This window comes from Cannabis sativa, chromosome 6 (assembly GCF_029168945.1).
Source record: "Cannabis sativa cultivar Pink pepper isolate KNU-18-1 chromosome 6, ASM2916894v1, whole genome shotgun sequence".
Lineage (NCBI taxonomy): Eukaryota > Viridiplantae > Streptophyta > Magnoliopsida > Rosales > Cannabaceae > Cannabis > Cannabis sativa.
The window spans coordinates 51,064,338-51,082,270 of NC_083606.1; positions in this window are offsets into that span (position 1 = coordinate 51,064,338).

Genomic DNA, 17,933 nt, shown 5'->3' on the forward strand with positions numbered 1-17,933 from the left:
TTGGATTTGTTTTGGTTGAGTTATGAATTTTTGAAATTCAGCCTGCGAGGAACCGAAATTCCGGTTGTGCATCCGGAATTCCGATTGGGTTTTGAAAATTCCCAGAACTGGAATTCCGGTTGCAAAACAGGTCTACCGATTGGGGAATTTTCAGGAACCCTAGTTTTCCTCGTTTTTATGTTATTTGGGGTATTGCCATGCTTTTATCGATAGGGAAACTTTTAGTTCCTAGTTTAAGTCCCCGGGAAGTGATTTAGCGTATCACTTATAGTGTTGTGATTTTGATGGTTTAGGAGCCTGTAATCCGCCGCGCAGATAGTTCGAGTCAAGTTGACCGACACACCTGAATTCAGAATTGAGGTAAGATTAGTATAAAAGTATGCATATGTAGATTACATGTTTAGCGTGCACGTAGGAAGCCTATTAGATTACATTAGATATGTATGTTGGCTTCGAACCATCCGACTGTGTCACATCGGTATAGGCTAGAGTATGACCAGCAGTTGGAGTATGACCAGTATGACCGAGTATAGGTTGACACTGTATCACATCGGTATAGGCTAGAGTATGACTAGCAGCTGGAGTATGACAAGTATGACCGAGTATAGGCTGATACTTAGGTTGGTGGTTCCGTACTATTTGACGTATCACATCGGTACAGGCTAGAGTATGACTAGCAGCTGGAGTATGACCAGTTCAATCGAGTATAGGCTGATACTGTAACACATCGGTACAGGCTGGGGTATGACCAGCAGTTGGAGTATAACCAGTTTGACCGAGTATAGGCTGTTACTTGTCAATAGTACCGTCCCTATGAACGTTCAGGACTCAGTATCGTGTTGGACACGGCAGTTAGGGTTATGGTCAGGGGTATGGGCGTCTGATAATGACCGGGATTTATGTATGAGTATTATTATGCTTTTCTTACTGAGTTTGTCGACTCACACTGCTATGTTCATGTGTAGGTAAGGGCAAGATCAAAGCTGTAGAACCGTGAGGACGAGCCTATGAAGATTGTACATGTCGGGGCGGTTAGGCCTGGAGCGTACGATCATCGGGACAGCGAGGCTATTTTTTGTATTTAGTCGCTAGGCGACAAATATTTTGTATAGACAGTAAAATTTTGTAAATGGTTTTGTAATCGGGATCCTGAGTATTTTGTATAAATATTTTACAAGTTTAATTAAAAAGAAAAAATTTTAATTAATCACGTTTTCCATAAACCTCGTTGATTAGCAACGAGCTGCATGTTTAAAAATCACGTAATACGCCTATGCTAGTTAGGGTGTTACAATTTGGTATCAGAGCCGCCAGTTTGTCTTCCGAAGATCGTCACGACATGTACAATCATCATCAGCAGTTAGCTCGTTCTACGGTTCAGTAAGCTTTTATTGCTTTAGTAGTTTATTTATTTATTTTAAATAAGAAAAGCCTGATAGGAAGCATGTTAGTAGCCTGATAGTAGAATAGGCGCATGTTTCGTTTTAAATTTCCAAATTAAGCGGCATTAGTAAGCTCTCGTTGATCGTGACCTGAAATGCCAACTCGGGGTTTCGAGGCTGTTGAGACTAGATGGACGCCAGACGAAATATTAGGAGTCAGGGCATCTCAGGCGGGTCAGATCAAGGTCAAGGAGCTCAGTTTCCCCCAAGTGTTATGGGCCGAAGTAGAGGTCCCAGGGGCAGGGCTCGTGGTCGGGGTGATGTCAACTAGCCACAGGCTGCCCAAGTCAATCAGGAAGCCAAGAATTGGGAAGTTAGGTTTGCTGAAATGCAAGCCAGAATGGAGGAGCAAGATAATGAGATTCAGAGATTGAGGCAGCAGGGTGCTCCTACAGTGCCGGTGCCAGAAGTTCCAGTGGCACCCGCCCCTGCTGCTCAGGCCAAGATAGTGGTAGCGGCAAACTGAATGGAACCCTTGTATGAAAGGTTCCGGAAGCAAGCACCTCCGGTTTTCTGGGAGGTCCAGATGTCGTGAAAGCCGAGCAGTGGCTAACCGTGATCACCAAAATTCTGAATTTTATAGGTGTCACCGGGAATGACAGAGTGGTGTGTGCCACCTTCCAGTTCCAGGAAGACGCTCTTGTCTGGTGGGACATGGTGTCTCAGATTCACGACGTCACCACCATGACCTGGGAAAGGTTCCAGGAACTCTTCAACGCCAAGTATTATAACGAGGCGGTCAGAAGCGCCAAGAGGAAAGAGTTCGCCCACCTGACCCAGCGGGAGAATATGAGCGTGACAGAGTATACTACTCAGTTTGACCGGTTGGCGAGGTTAGCCTTGGGTATAGTGTCAACCGACTTCAGCAAGAAAGAGAAGTACCTGGACGGGTTAAATGCGAAGATTAAACATGACTTGATGATCACCACTGACGACAAGACCATCTATGCTGAGATGGTGGAGAAGGCACTGCGAGCTGAGGGCGCAATTGGGTGCATGTCGGAGTCAGCTAGTACTCTGGCGAGTGGCGGGGCTCCTACCCCTCCTACATCAGGCTTTAGCAGGGGGAGTAGTGGTTCGGCCATGGACCAGAAGAGGAGAGCATCCACTGCATCCGGTGGCTCGAGTCGTAACAAGAGGTTCCGGGGGAACCAGAATAGAGGTAGTCGTCCTAGTGGTGCAGAGACCCGGTTCTCCTATCCCGAGTGCCCCAGCTGCAAAAGGCACCATCGGGGTGAATGCAAAGGTCAGGGATGTTTTCACTGTGGCATGCCCGGACACTTCAAGAGGGATTGTCCCCAGCTCCGATCAGAGGCACCGAGGGCTCCGGCGATACCCACTCCAGCTAGGGTGTTCGCCATCACTCAGGCTGATGCAGATGCCAGCCCCTCAGTTGTAACAGGTCAGCTTTCAGTTAATAACTCATTTTACTCAGTGCTGTTTGATTCTGGGGCTACACATTCTTATGTGGCAGCCAGAATCTTTAGTAAATTGGATAGACCGTATGATAGATATGAATCAGGGTTTGGAACCCTATTACCTGGCGGAGAGTTAGTTATCTCCAAAAGGTGGATTAGGTCTATGCCGATCAGAATAGATGGTAGAGAGTTAAGTGCTGACTTGATAGAGATGAGCCTAGTAGAGTTCGATATTATTTTAGGAATGGATTTCCTATCGAAATATTCGCCTAGTATTGATTGCAAAAGGAAGATGGTGATCTTCCAACCGGAAAGTGAAGAACCTTTTGTATTTGTTGGTTCAGTTCAGGGATCTCAAATCCCAGTGATTTCGGCCATGTCGGCTAAGGAGTTATTGCATGGCAGTTGTTTAGGGTTTCTGGCCGTGGTGGTGGACACCACTCGGCCAGATACCATTCGGCCAGAGGACATCAAGGTGGTTCGGGAATTTTTAGATGTTTTTCCCGAAAAACTTCTAGGGTTACCACCTCAGCGGGAGATTGACTTCGTGATAGATTTGGCACCAGGGGTGGAACCGGTTTCCAAGGCTCCATATAGAATGGCTCCAGCTGAACTTAAGGAATTAAAGATTCAGCTCCAAGGATTGCTTGACATAGGGTTTATTCAGCCTAGTGTGTCACCCTGAGGAGCCCCAGTTTTATTCGTCAAGAAGAAAGATGGAACTATGAGGATGTGCATCGATTACAGAGAATTGAACAAGCTAACAGTGAAGAATAAATATTCATTACCTAGGATCGATGATTTGTTCGATCAGCTTCATGGGAAGACGGTCTTTTCTAAGATTGATCTCCGTTCGGGTTATCATCAGTTGAAAATCCGAGAGGAGGACATTCCGAAGACGGCTTTCCGCACTAGGTATGGACATTATGAATTTCTGGTTATGTCGTTTGGACTAACCAATGCTCCTGCAGCATTTATGGACTTGATGAATAGAGTATTCAAGGATTTCCTCGATATCTGTGTGATTGTATTTATCGACGACATCCTTGTATACTCTCAGTCAGAAGAGGAGCATGAGTTACATCTTCAGATGGTATTGCAACGGCTTCGGGAACACAAGCTTTATCCCAAGTTCAAGAAATGTGAATTTTGGCTATCTCAGGTGTCCTTCTTAGGGCACATCGTCAGCAAAGATGGGATCAAAGTGGATCCCGGGAAGATAGAATCCGTCAGGGATTGGCCGAGACCGACGACAGTGACAGAGGTTAGAAGCTTCTTGGGTTTAGCTGGGTACTATCGTAGGTTCGTAGAAGGGTTTTCTAAAATTTCAATGCCCTTAACTGAACTTACAAAGAAGAATCAGCGGTTTGTCTGGTCAGACAAGTGCGAAGCTAGTTTTCAAGAGCTGAAGCAGAAGTTGATTACCGCTCTAGTGCTAGCTTTGCCTTCGGACAACGAGAAATTCGTAGTTTATTGCGATGCATCCAGACAGGGTCTGGGGTGTGTGCTGATGCAGGCCGATCGGGTCATCGCTTATGCTTCCCGTCAGTTAAAGGATTATGAACAGCGATACCCGACTCATGATCTAGAGTTGGCCGCGGTGGTTTTTGCATTGAAGATTTGGCGGCATTACCTTTATGGAGAAAGGTGTGAAATCTATACCGACCATAAAAGTCTCAAGTACTTCTTTACTCAGAAAGATTGGAACATGAGACAGAGGCGTTGGTTGGAATTAGTGAAAGATTACGACTGTGAGATTCTCTATCACCCTGGGAAGGCCAATGTAGTGGTCGATGCACTGAGCAGGAAGGGTCCCGGGCAGGTAGCTAGCATGGTTCAGATCTCACCTCAGTTAGCAGAGGACATGGTTAGATCCAGCATTGAGTTTGTGGTAGGTCAGCTTCACAACTTAACGCTGCAATCTGATCTGTTGGAAAGAATTAAAGCCGCTTAGATGACCGATCCAGAGTTAGTGAAAATCAGAGAGGAGGTTTTGGCTGGTCAAGCCAGGGACTTTTCAGTGTCAGACAACGGGATGCTTCTGTATAAAGCTAGGGTCTGTGTTCCGAATAGTGTGGAACTCAGGAATGAGATCTTTGAGGAGGCTCATTCTACCCCGTATTCTCTGCATCCCGGCACCACTAAGATGTACCAAGATCTTAAACCGTACTTCTGGTGGAGCGTTATGAAGAAGAATTTGGTAGAATTCGTATCGAGATGCCTCACTTGTCAGCAGATTAAAGCTGAACATCAGAGACCAGCAGGGTTGTTGCAGCCTTTAACCCTACCGAAATGGAAGTGGGAAGATATTACGATGGATTTTATGGTCGGGTTACCTAGGACCATGGGTTTGTTTGATTCCATCTGGGTAGTGGTGGATCGATTCACGAAATCTGCTCATTTTCTGCCTGTTAGAACAACATTTACAGTGGATCAGTTGGCAGAATTGTATGTCAGAGAGATTGTAAGACTTCACGGGGTACCGAAGTCTATAGTTTCGGATAGGGATCCGAAATTCACCTCCAAATTTTGGCAGAGTTTACAACGAGCAATGTGTACAAAGCTGAAATTCAGTACAACATTCCATCCTCAGACAGATGGTCAGTTCGAAAGGACAATTCAGATATTGGAGGACATGTTACGAGCCTGTGTTATGGATTTCGAAGGCTCTTGGAATAAGTATCTACCGTTGATAGAATTTTCTTACAACAACAGTTATCAGAGTACGATAGGGATGGATCCCTATGAACTGTTATACGGTAGGAAGTGTAGATCTACCATCCACTAGGATGAGACAGGGGAGAGAAAATACTTAGGTCCAGAGTCAGTGCAGCGGACCAATGAGGCAATAGAGAAGATAAAAGCTAGAATGCTTGCCTCACAGAGTAGACAGAAAAGTTATGCAGATCCGAAACGCAGAGATGTTGAGTTCCAAGTAGGGGACCATGTGTTTTTACGGGTATCTCCAATGAAGGGGATCAAACATTTCGGGAAAAGAGGAAAGTTATGCCCTAGATTTACACGACCTTTCGAGATTCTCGAGAAGATAGGTCAAGTGGCATGCCGGTTAGCATTGCCTCCAGCTTTATAAGCAGTTCACAACGTATTCCATGTCTCAATGTTGAGAAAATACGTTTCAGATCCCTCTCATATACTCAGTTATGAGAGCCTTGAACTGCAGCCAGATATGTCTTACGAAGAACAGCCAGTGCAGATCCTGGATAGAAAGGATAAAGTCCTTCGAAATAAGACCATAGCATTGGTCAAAGTTCTCTGGAGAAACAGCAAGGTGGAGGAAGCCACCTGGGAACTAGAGTCAGATATGAGAGCTCAATATCCAGAGTTATTCAGGTTAGATTTCGGGGACGAAATCCTTTTAAGGGGGGAATAGTTGTAAAGACCGCTTAGTTTAATTTGGAAATTAGCAGTTAATCATGTTTAATTATGAAAATTATTTATAGCTATTTAAATAATTATTTATACTGTTATTGTTGAATTCTGAGATGCATTTTATGTCATTTAGTAGTTTTCATAATTTTGCATTTCCGGTGCCCGGTATCATGGAACTCGGTGTTTGGCTCAGTAAAATCACAACTTAGTATGTTGTATTGTGGGACGGTTTTTTAGACATTGGGAATGTCGGGAAGGGCCGGGAATTTAGAATTTCCCAAAAATACCCCTTTAGTGTTATTTACGTGATTTTAGTGTGAAGGGGCAAAATGGTCATTTTGCCCCATTGTTAGTTTGTCTTTTTGTGGCTTAATAATTGAAAAATATATGTTTATTTGGTTATTATTTTAGCTGAAGTGAAATGGGTTAAGTAGCATTTAAATTTCATTTTCATTTCAAAAGTTAGAAAAAATAGAAAATTCTCAAAAAGGCTCTCTCTTTTCCTCTCTCTCTCTCTCTCTCTCTCTCTCTCTCTCTCTCTCTCTCTCTCTCTCTCTCTCTCTCTCTCTCTCTCTCTCTCTCTCTCTCTCTCTCTCTCTCTCTCTCTCTCGGCTGCATGGTGCTTTAGGGCTGAGATTTCTTTGATTTTCAAGCTCTTTTCCTTTCAATCTTAGTGTTCTTCAAGTGTTTGGTAAGATCTTTATACCTTGTTCTTTTAATTTCTTGAATTTTGAGGAAAAAGTTGATGTATGCATGCTTGCATTGGTTGTTGTTGTGGCTGTGATTTTGTTGTGATTTACAGTGGATTAATCTTGTTGTTTTAAGTAGATTAGAGTTAGTGTAATGCATGATAATTGCTTTGATTTCAAGCTTGGAAGTTTTTAGCTCAAAACTATGGTTTTCAAAGAGAAATAGTTGAAATCTGTTGCTGTGATTTTGTTGATGTTTGTAGTAGTTTTCAGAGGCTATTTTATGCATGTTTAAGTAGGTTTGGTCTGGTTTGATTGCATGTTGGCAGTGTTTCATCAAGTTTGAGTTTAAAACTCAAAGCTTGATGCTTTAATGGTGATTTTTGATTCTGTGAGTTCTGGGTGGTTTTGTTGCTTTAGAACTGTTATTTGGGTCCTATAGAACAGGTCTGGAAGGTTTGAGGTTGTTTTGATTTGTTTTGGTTGAGTTATGAATTTTTGAAATTCTGCCTGCGAGGAACCGGAATTTCGGTTGTGCATCCGGAGTTCCGGATGGGTTTCGAAAATTCCCAGAACCGGAATTCCGGTTGCAGAACCTGTCTACCGGTTGGGGAATTTTCAGGAACCCTAGTTTTCCTCGTTTTTATGTTATTTGGGGTATTGCCATGCTTTTTATCGATAGGGAAACTTTTAGTTCCTAGTTTAAGTCTTCGGGAAGTTATTTAGCGTATCACTTATAGTGTTGTGATTTTTATGGTTTAGGAGCCTGTAATCCGCCGCGCAGATAGTTCCAGTCAGGTTTACCAGCACACCTGAATTCGGAATTGAGGTAAGATTAGTATAACAGTATGCATATGTAGATTACATGTTTAGCGTGCATGTAGGAAGCCTGATAGATTACATTAGATATGTATGTTGGCTTCGAACCATCCGACTGTGTCACATCGGTATAGGCTGGAGTATGACAAGCAACTGGAGTATGACCAGTATGACCGAGTATAGGCTGACACTGTATCACATCGGTATAGGCTAGAGTATGACTAGCAACTGGAGTATGACCAGTACGACCGAGTATAGGCTGATACTTAGGTTGGTGGTTCCGTACTATTTGACGTATCACATTGGTACAGGTTAGAGTATGACTAGCAGCTGGAGTATGACCAGTTCGACCGAGTATAGGCTGATACTCTAACACATCGGTACAGACTAAAGTATGACCAGCAGCTGGAGTATGACCAGTTCGACCGAGTATAGGCTGTTACTTGTCAATAGTACCGTCCCTATGAACGTTCAGGACTCAGTATCGTGTTGGACACGGCAGTTAGGGTTATGGTCAGGGGTATGGGCGTCTGATCATGACCGGGATTTATGTATGAGTATTATTATGCTTTTCTTACTGAGTCTGTCGACTCACAGTGCTATGTTCATGTGTAGGTAAGGGCAAGATTAAAGCTGTAGAACCGTGAGGACGAGCCTATGAAGACTGTACATGTCGAGGCGGTTAGGCCTGGAGCGTACGATCATCAGGACAGCTAGGCTATTTTTTGTATTTAGTCGCTAGGCGACAAATATTTTGTATAGACAGTAAACTTTTGTAAATGGTTTTGTAATCGGGATCCCGAGTATTTTGTATAAATATTTTACAAGTTTAATTAAAAAGCAAAAATTTTAATTAATCACGTTTTTCATAAACCTCGTTGATTACCAACGAGCTGCACAGCATGTTTAAAAATCACGTAATACGCCTATGCTAGTTAGGGTGTTACAAGTATTCTTCTAGCTTGGACCACCACTACTAACCTAACTCTAAGTATGATTTGCCGAAAGTAAGCATATATAAGTAGGAGATTTCTAAGATTGGGCATTTATATCATTTCGGGATAGAATGTTAGGAATATAATCATGTGCGCCATTCAATTTCATAAGAGAAAATAGAATGAAATTATAAGAAAATGATTTATAAACCATTCATCCAATGATATACTATTTAAGCTAATTCAAAATGAATAAGCAAATAGGAATAAGTAAAGGATAATTTCGATTTAAAATAAGAATCCAACGATGTCCCGCTAAGCGAGAGTCAAAGTTATTCTTATTTGTATAATCTTCTTATTTCATATAGTAAACACTTGTCTAAGGTGTCATCAATTGATGAACAGCTAGATGTCGCATTTACAAATATTTATCTATCGAGATCTAACACTATTATGTTTGTTTAATGGATGACAATCCATTAGGGATTTGTCCCATCAAAACAACAAGCCTAGTTAGACCAACAATAAAGATTCAAAATTAAATTACAATTAATAACAGAAAATAATATGGTTCAATATAAATTCACACACAATTCAGAAATTATCAAGCATTTAGAAAATAACAAAGACATGTGAAAAATACATAAGAGGCATCTTAAATAATTTTTAAGGTTTCCAACAAACTAATACAGTATCCCAGTAGGCGAGAGTCAAAGTATCATTCATTGAATAGAGTTGTCAGCTCATCTAAAATGTAAACCATTCTAGCAACCTTTTATTCGATCAAAATAAGAATCCAACGTTGTCCTGGTAGGCGAGAGTCAAGGTTATCTTATTTTATGAGCTTCCACCATTGTTTCATACTTCGTAAATTTATCTCTAAGTAGTCACTGTAGGAGAGACTCTAATAGAGACGAAAACTTACAAAATACTTATCATATGAGATCTTACGGTATTAAATGCTTTCAACGAATAACCATCCATAAGGGGGACGAAGTCTAGCATCTCGAGGTTATATCGAAAACATTTAACTATTGTAAGACCAACAATGGAGATCGAATATCCTTATAACTAAAAGCTCATTATTTTAAAGAGTTGTATTTTCTTCGATACATATTTTAATCTATTTATTTTAATAAATATATTTATTTAATTAAAATTACCAATTTAGAATAAAATTCTAAATATATATTTTAATTTAATATTTATAAAATTATTTTCCATCCTTAGTATTAATTTTCCTATAAATATTACGAAAATTATGCAATTTAAGTTGATCCAAAATTAATTAAAAATTTTCAACGCAAATTTAATTTTCTATAAATATATAATGCAAAATTCGAAAAAAAAAATGTATATTTAAAATAAATACAATTTTCAAAAATGCTATAAAATAAAATAAAATAAATCTTGAAAAATTATTCTCATTTATGTTGATCCAAAGTTAATTAAAAATTAATTTTCAACACAAATATAATTTTCCTATTTAATTAAATATTAAGAAAATTTCAAATACTTAAGTATCATGATGAAAATCAACTTAGATATTAATTTTCAATTTAATTAAATATCACTAGAAAAATACTTCAAGCAAACATACAATATGTAATATCCTCTTTCTCGAAAGGGTAATTTTATAATTTTTTTTTCCTTTTGTCGGTACTAATTTGCTAATTTGCATATTAAGAAAATTTATTAAACATATGAGAGTTTAGTGACAAAAAAAATAATTTTTTGAGTTAGAATATTTTTTTTTTGCATTGTATGGAACGTTGAGTAAATAATTAACTACTTGTGATAATTTAATTATTTATTTTGTGCATATTATTATTGTGGGTATAACAACAATAATTATGTGAATTTATTTTATATTATGGTGTAATATATTTGTTACATTCATGTGAGTACATGCAATGTGTTTGTGTGAATCAAAATGATAAATGATTATGTATGGTGTGGCATGCAAGTAAAACTGGCTTATGTGTTACGTATTTTTACGTAGATTTCTGTATGAGTACAAAGATTCATACTTGAATATATTTTGAGTGTACTGTTGTGATAATGAATGTTTAGGATCTTGTTCTCAACAAGGAAATTCATTGAGGTGCTTGAATTAGCGAAAAGGTGTTCTCAACAACTGAGGTAAGAAGAGTGGACATCTGTGCACAGGGTGTATGTTAAAACATATGACTTCATTGTGGGTTTGATGTTCATGTGTTTATGAGATTTTGTACTATGAATTGTTGTTTATGTTAGTATTGTTAGTATGTGATAGTGATAAGGCTTTTAACTGTTTGTGTGAGAATAACACTTATATGATAGGTTTTCTGCTGCTGGTGTGAGCATCGCACTGCAGGATATATTTTTGGCTGCTTGTATGGGTTTACTTGCAAGTTATCTTATCATGGGTGAGTACAACTTGTGATAAGGGATTGCCCTATTGGATGCCGAGTGTGAGAACAGCACAAGGTAAGGCAAAGTTACACTTCATGTCTGATAAACATGAGTAGGAGTAAATTATCGCATGTGAGGACAATGTGCGATAAGATACTGTGTGTTATGGGTGTGAGTATAGCATGCATTAAGATTACACTGTGATATGATGTTATTGTTGGGTTTTATGCCCTAAATAAAACTCCATTTCAATGTAATCTGTATTATTCAATATCAATAAGGAAACAGAAGTATTTTTCATTCATTTGTGTATGTTTTGGTTCACATTGTCAATTACTTGTCTATCTGATTTATAAATTCATCCAAACCCTTTTCACATTCTTGTTTTTATTTATTGTGTCGTCAGCATAGTGGAAAGAAAACAAGACTATGTGATTAAAGATTCCTAAATTTATCAGAACAGTGGGTTTTACTGATATGACAATCTACAACACAGTTTACTTGCATTTGGAGAAATGCTACGTTCTTTCCAGAGCATTGGTTAAAGTAAAGCTTGGGTTGGATTCATGGAGTAGGCATCGGAAGGGACCGATATTGAATTTTGATATAGATTTATTAAACTTACTGTAATATCTATTCAATTCAATATCACCTAGTTGATCCTAGATCAAATGATCTTAATCCTGATATGATTAGGTTCAATCTCAAGAGTGTTATTCGTGTTCTTTGATTTATTAGTTAAGCCTACTTTTGGGTCAGGGTGATACATACATTTTGGGAACACGGTAGTGCAATTGAGTGGGAGCACTAAACATAAATATGGAATCTATAGCTTCTATCGGGCAAATAGAAAGTAAAAGATGATTTCCTTCGAGCTTGGCTAAACGAAGATAAATGGTTGAGTACTCATTTCACTTCGCTGAAATATCATTTATATGGGGCTAAGTGTTTTAAAGATAAAATACATTATAGGGTGTTACGGTAATTTAATCCCTTTACAGTGTAGATCATCTATATAGAGGATCATTGATCAAATTAGGATTATAACAATAGATAATTAATAGCGTGTCTATATGGTGGAACATGTAGAGCGTTCTATATAGCTGAGAGTGCAATTCTAAGTTCTATGCGTGGATTCAACGAAGAATTAATAAGTCAGTGAATTTACTAGGTAAATTCTTGATCTGCTTATTGGAAGCTCAGATATATAGGCCCGTGGTCCCCACACTAGTTGAGACAATACTACTTGTAAGACTCATTTAATTGGTTTTGATAAATCAATTATAATTCTCAAATTAGACTATGTCTAGTTGGTGAATTTATCACTAAGCAAGGGCGAAATTGTAAAGAAAGAGTTTCTTGGGTATATTTGTTAATTAATAGACTTTGGTTAGTCTAATTAATAAATATAATAAACGACAATATTATTTAATAATTAATTATAATTATTAAATAGTTGAAATTGGCATTTAAATGGTTGAATTTGAAAATTGGCATTTTTGAGAAAATGAGATGTAGAAATGATAAAATAGCAAATTGCAAAAGTGAGGCCCATATCCATAAGCCTTTGGCCGGCTACTAGTGTAGGGTTTATCATTTAATATTTTCATTATTTTAATGCCAAATAATTCAAACCTAACCATATGTGGCATACTATAAATAGATAGTGATGACTTCAGAAAAAGATGATGCATCTTATTCCTTTCAGAGAAAAACCTGAGCCTTCTATCTAACCTAGCCGCCACCTCTCTTTCCTTCTTCTTCTTTTTTTGTTTCGAACCCCTTAGTGATAGAGTAGTGCCCACACACAGCAAGTGGTACCTCAATCATAGTGTGGAAGATCGTGAAGAATCCAGATTCAACAAGAAGGACATTCGGGCTCATATCTTGATAATACTCTGCAACAGAAAGGATACAAGGGTTAAAGATCTAAGTGGAAGGAGACATATTATTCCGCTGCACCCAATGTAAGGTTTCTCATACTTTATATGTGTTTATTTATAATCGTTTTAGAAGTTCATATTTAGGATGTTAAACAACATACTTGTGAGTAGATCTAAGATCCTCGTAAAATAATTCCAACAACTGGCCTCAGAGCCATGGTAATTGACTTGCTTGCAAGAAATTTGGACTTAAAACGATTTGTATGTGATTTGGATGGTTTCATGTTGTTTTGTGTGTACGACATATTTTAAGGTTAAATATCACTAATATCTTAAATTAAATTTTAAAAAATACTAATTAATTTAATTCTGATAATTAGATTTGAAATATAAAAATTAAAAATCAAAATACAAAACTACACAAAAAATCGGAAGTTAATTCCATGAAAAAATATGAAAAATCGAAGAAAAACGAAAAAATTGCAAGTTGTACGGATGGTATGCAAGCATACCATCCACGCGCACAAACTTGGGCGCAAGGGGCTGGTTTCACGCACAAAAGGTGCTGCCAGCAGCATTTTGCGCGCACAAGGGTGTGTCACCACCCCGATTTTTCCAAAACTTCAAAAAATCATAACTAATTTAAATAAAATCGAAATTAAGTTCTGTAAAAAAGTGAATTGCTTAATTTTTTCCAAACTATCCAAAAAAAATAATTGCAGAGCGAAAATTCAATTATTTTTCATAAAAATTACACAAACATCAATCAATCATCAAATAATACACAGATCAACATGAAACCATCCAAATCACACACAAACATCGTTTTAATTCATATTTCATGAAAGTAAATCATTACCATGGCTCTGAGGCCAGTTGTTAGAATTATTTTACCAAGATCTAAGTTTACTAACAAGTATGTTTCATTAACATCCTAATATGAATTTCTAAAACAATAAAATAAACACATAAGGGTTTAAGAAAACCTTACAGTGGGTGCAGCGGAATATAAGGACTCCTTTCGTTCAGATCTCTTGCCCTTGATTCCTTTCTGTAGCAGAGCATTATCAACATCTGAACCTAGATCTCTTTCTCTGCTTCCTTGAGCCCGATTCTCCTTCTTGTTGATTGGATTCTTCACAGTCTTCCACACTATGATTGAGATACCACTTGATGTGTGTGGGCACTCACTCTATCACTAATGGCTGAAATTATTTAGTGTGAAGAAAGGCTTAGTGTTTCGAATTGAAGAAGAAAGAAGAAGGAAGAGGTCTCATCTAGGTTTTTAGATTTGGAGGCATTAGTTGGATAATGAGACCATAGCCTTCCTTTTATACTATTCCTCAATAGGGTTAGAGTTGAATTAAATGGATTAAAAAATAATAAAATATTGGGCAAAAAATAACATATGGCCGTACACTTTAATGAGACCAATTACTAGTTACAATTTTGCCACTTTTTCAAATCACTTATTCTTCTTTTCAATAACGCCATATTTTCCAATTCAACCTTATAAATGCCAAAACTATTTATTTAATAATTAAAATAATTATCAAATAAAATTGTCATTTATGATATTTATTAATTAAACTCCATAAAGTCTCTTAATTAACAAATAAACCCAAAAATACTATTTCTTCAGAATCAAGCCATAACATAGTGAAAAATTCATAAACTAGACATAGTCTAATTTTAGAATTATAATTGATTAATCAAAATCAATTAACTAAGTCTTACAAGCAGTATGGTCTCAACTAGTATGGGGACCATGGGCCTATATAACCGAGCTTCTAATAAGCAGATCAAGAATTTACAAAGTAAATCCACTAACTTATTAATTCCTCATTGCATACACTCATAGAGCTTGGAATTGCACTCTCAGTTACATAGAACGTTCTATATGTTCCACGATATAGACACGCTATTAATTATCCATTGTTATAATCCCAATATTCAATGATCCTCTATAGATGATCTACATTGCATAGGGATAAAATTACCGTGACACCCTTTCAATGTATTTTATCCTTAAAACACTTGCCACCTATGAATGATATTTTAGTGAAATAATATAATCACTAAAATGAGATGTCAATCATTTATCTCTATTCAGCAAGCTCGAAGGAAATCATCATTTCACTTCTAAATACCTATAGAAGCTATAGATTCCATATCTATGATTAGCGCTCCCACTCAATTGTACTACCATGTTCCCAAAATGTACGTATCACCCTCACCAAAAAGTAGGCTTAACTAACAAATCAAAGAACACGAATAACACTCTTGAGATCGAACCTAATCATGTGAGGATTAAGATCATTTGATTTAGGATCAACTAGGTGATATTGAATTGAATAGATATTATGGTAAATTTATCATATTTAATCAAAGTCCAATATCGGTCTCTTCCAATGTATACTCCATACATCCGATAGTGGTAAACTTTGCCAATGCCCTGGAAAGGACATAACACTTATCCAAGGTGTAAGTATACCTATCGCTGATTATCATGCCAGTCTTAATCCAGTGAACTGACAAATCAGGGAATATAAACTTTTTGAACATATAATCATGATTATATTCCACTATGCTGACAGCACTATAATCATGAACAGATAAATATGTTCTGGACTTAATAGAATTTATACATTAAACAATCATGAAATAAATCATGTGAACCACGCAACATAAAATTCTGATCTTTATTAATTAAATCTGATTATATATTGAAATGGGTTTTATTTAGGGCACAAAACCCAACACTGCATACTTAGAATATGGCTTAGTAAGGAAATTTGAATTTATTAATTTAATTATATGATTAAATGTGATTATTATATATTGCGGGCCTTATTTTTAAGAAATAGGTATTAGGGTTATACTATCTCAATTTCAAAGATTTCATTAAATTCTAAGTGTATTAATTATGTTATATGTAAAAATTTATATTTTTAGATAATAATATTGTAGCAGCACAACTATTAGGCAACTGATATACAACTATTAGGCACCTAATATGTTTTTGTTAGCTTTGACCAACAATCCATTGTACGTTAATAATGTTTTTGTGAGGAAACAACTGTAAAACTAACATTCAATCAACCAATTTAAAATATAAAAAACGGACCATATTATAAATGTATTTTATGAGAGTCTTGCATTGGATTGTCGATATGAAATAACTGCAAATAAGATAAAAAACCATTGTATCATTATCAATTTGTAATTATTGTTATGTCAATTATCGGAGCATGAATAAAAAGGACATCCAACTATAATGCAATTGTTTAGAAACTAAAATTTAAAACAATATTTCTAGTTCCGTAGTGCGAGATGAAAGTAAATTTACTTTTTTCGTTGTGATTAGTTGTGAAAAAATTTAGGATTGAAATTTTAGAAGACACTGTAATGCAATAGTTATTACATTAGCTATTGAAGTGATACACATATTTTGGATTATAAATGCTTTGGCTTGATCGGGAACTTACAGACTACATTTTATGAATCTGTAAATTTAATATAGGAAAATTAGTTTTATAAAATTTAAATTGTACTTGAGGGTTTAATTTTTGTTCAAAATCAATTTCTCTGTAGATTTTTAACCAGTTTGTAGTGGTTGATTTTCTTATTGATTTTATTCTTCTTCTCAGGTGACGTCGCTAGATTTAATGGTATTTATATTCGTCAGCCGTGGTTGATTCATCATTGTCGACCTCCTTCCATCGCATGAAGGGTTCGAATTTTTGAAGCGTGAATGTGCGACTTGAAGGATAGTGTAAGAGGTATTTGTATATTTTTTTTTTATTGGATTGTATATTTTTTAATTGGCTGGACCAGAGTATATTTGTAGTATTGCTGTCTTTATTTAGCTATATCAGAGAAAAAAAAATTCTTTTTTTTAACTATATTAATTGTTTTTGACTCATCAATATATATATATAAATGAAAGGAATGAGGCGGTGACATGTCACTCTAAAATCTCTCCAAAGCTATTTTTCTTTTTTCTCCTTGATTCTCTAATTTTTAATATTAATTTTTAATATAAATATCTATCGTAAATCAATTATTTTTTTTAGCAAAAATCACATAGTAATAAATCAATATATATATATATAAAGGAAAGGAATGAAGCGGTGACATGTCACTCTAAAATCTCTCCAAAGCTATTTTTCTTTTTTCTCCTTGATTCTCTAATTTTTAATATTTTATTAGAATATAAATTTGTAAATTGATATTTACTGTTATTTTATTAAATTTTTCATAAAAATATTTATCGTAAATCAATTATTTATTTTTTAGAAAAAAACACATAGTAATAAATATAAACTAAATTAATAATATTAAATTATTTATATATATACGTATTCATAACTATATATACGTGTGAAGATTTTTTTTTTCTTTGCAAAATATAAGAAGAGTGGATTTTTTTTTTAGAAAGAATATGTTATCAATCAAATATGTGTGAGATTATATGTAGACGAAACAGGTGTGAGATTGTAAATCAAATTTTTTTTATAATGCATATTTTTTATATAAAGTTGATGTCATCAATGTAGTTCCTATTAATATTTTTAAATTTTTAAACTTAACACCCAATTTAACGTTCTGTTAGTTGATTAATAAAGTGCCACATGTAAATATAATATTAGCCAAACTAATAATTCTTTTAGAAAAAATAATTTTAAAAAACAAAAATAAATTAAAATAAATTCATATTATTCAAAAAAAAATATATATACATATTAAATGAAATAAAAATTAATTATTTATTATTTTCTATCTTCTTCCAACCATGTTATCCTTACAAATTAACTATAATTTTTTTTAAGGAGATAACTGTAAACTTTGATTCTCTATTCAAATGTTATTTCTTAATGCTATTTTCACAAATTCAAAATTCTCATTCTATGAACTTTCTATTAATATTTTTTAATTAATGAAACGAAAAGGCTAACTTTAA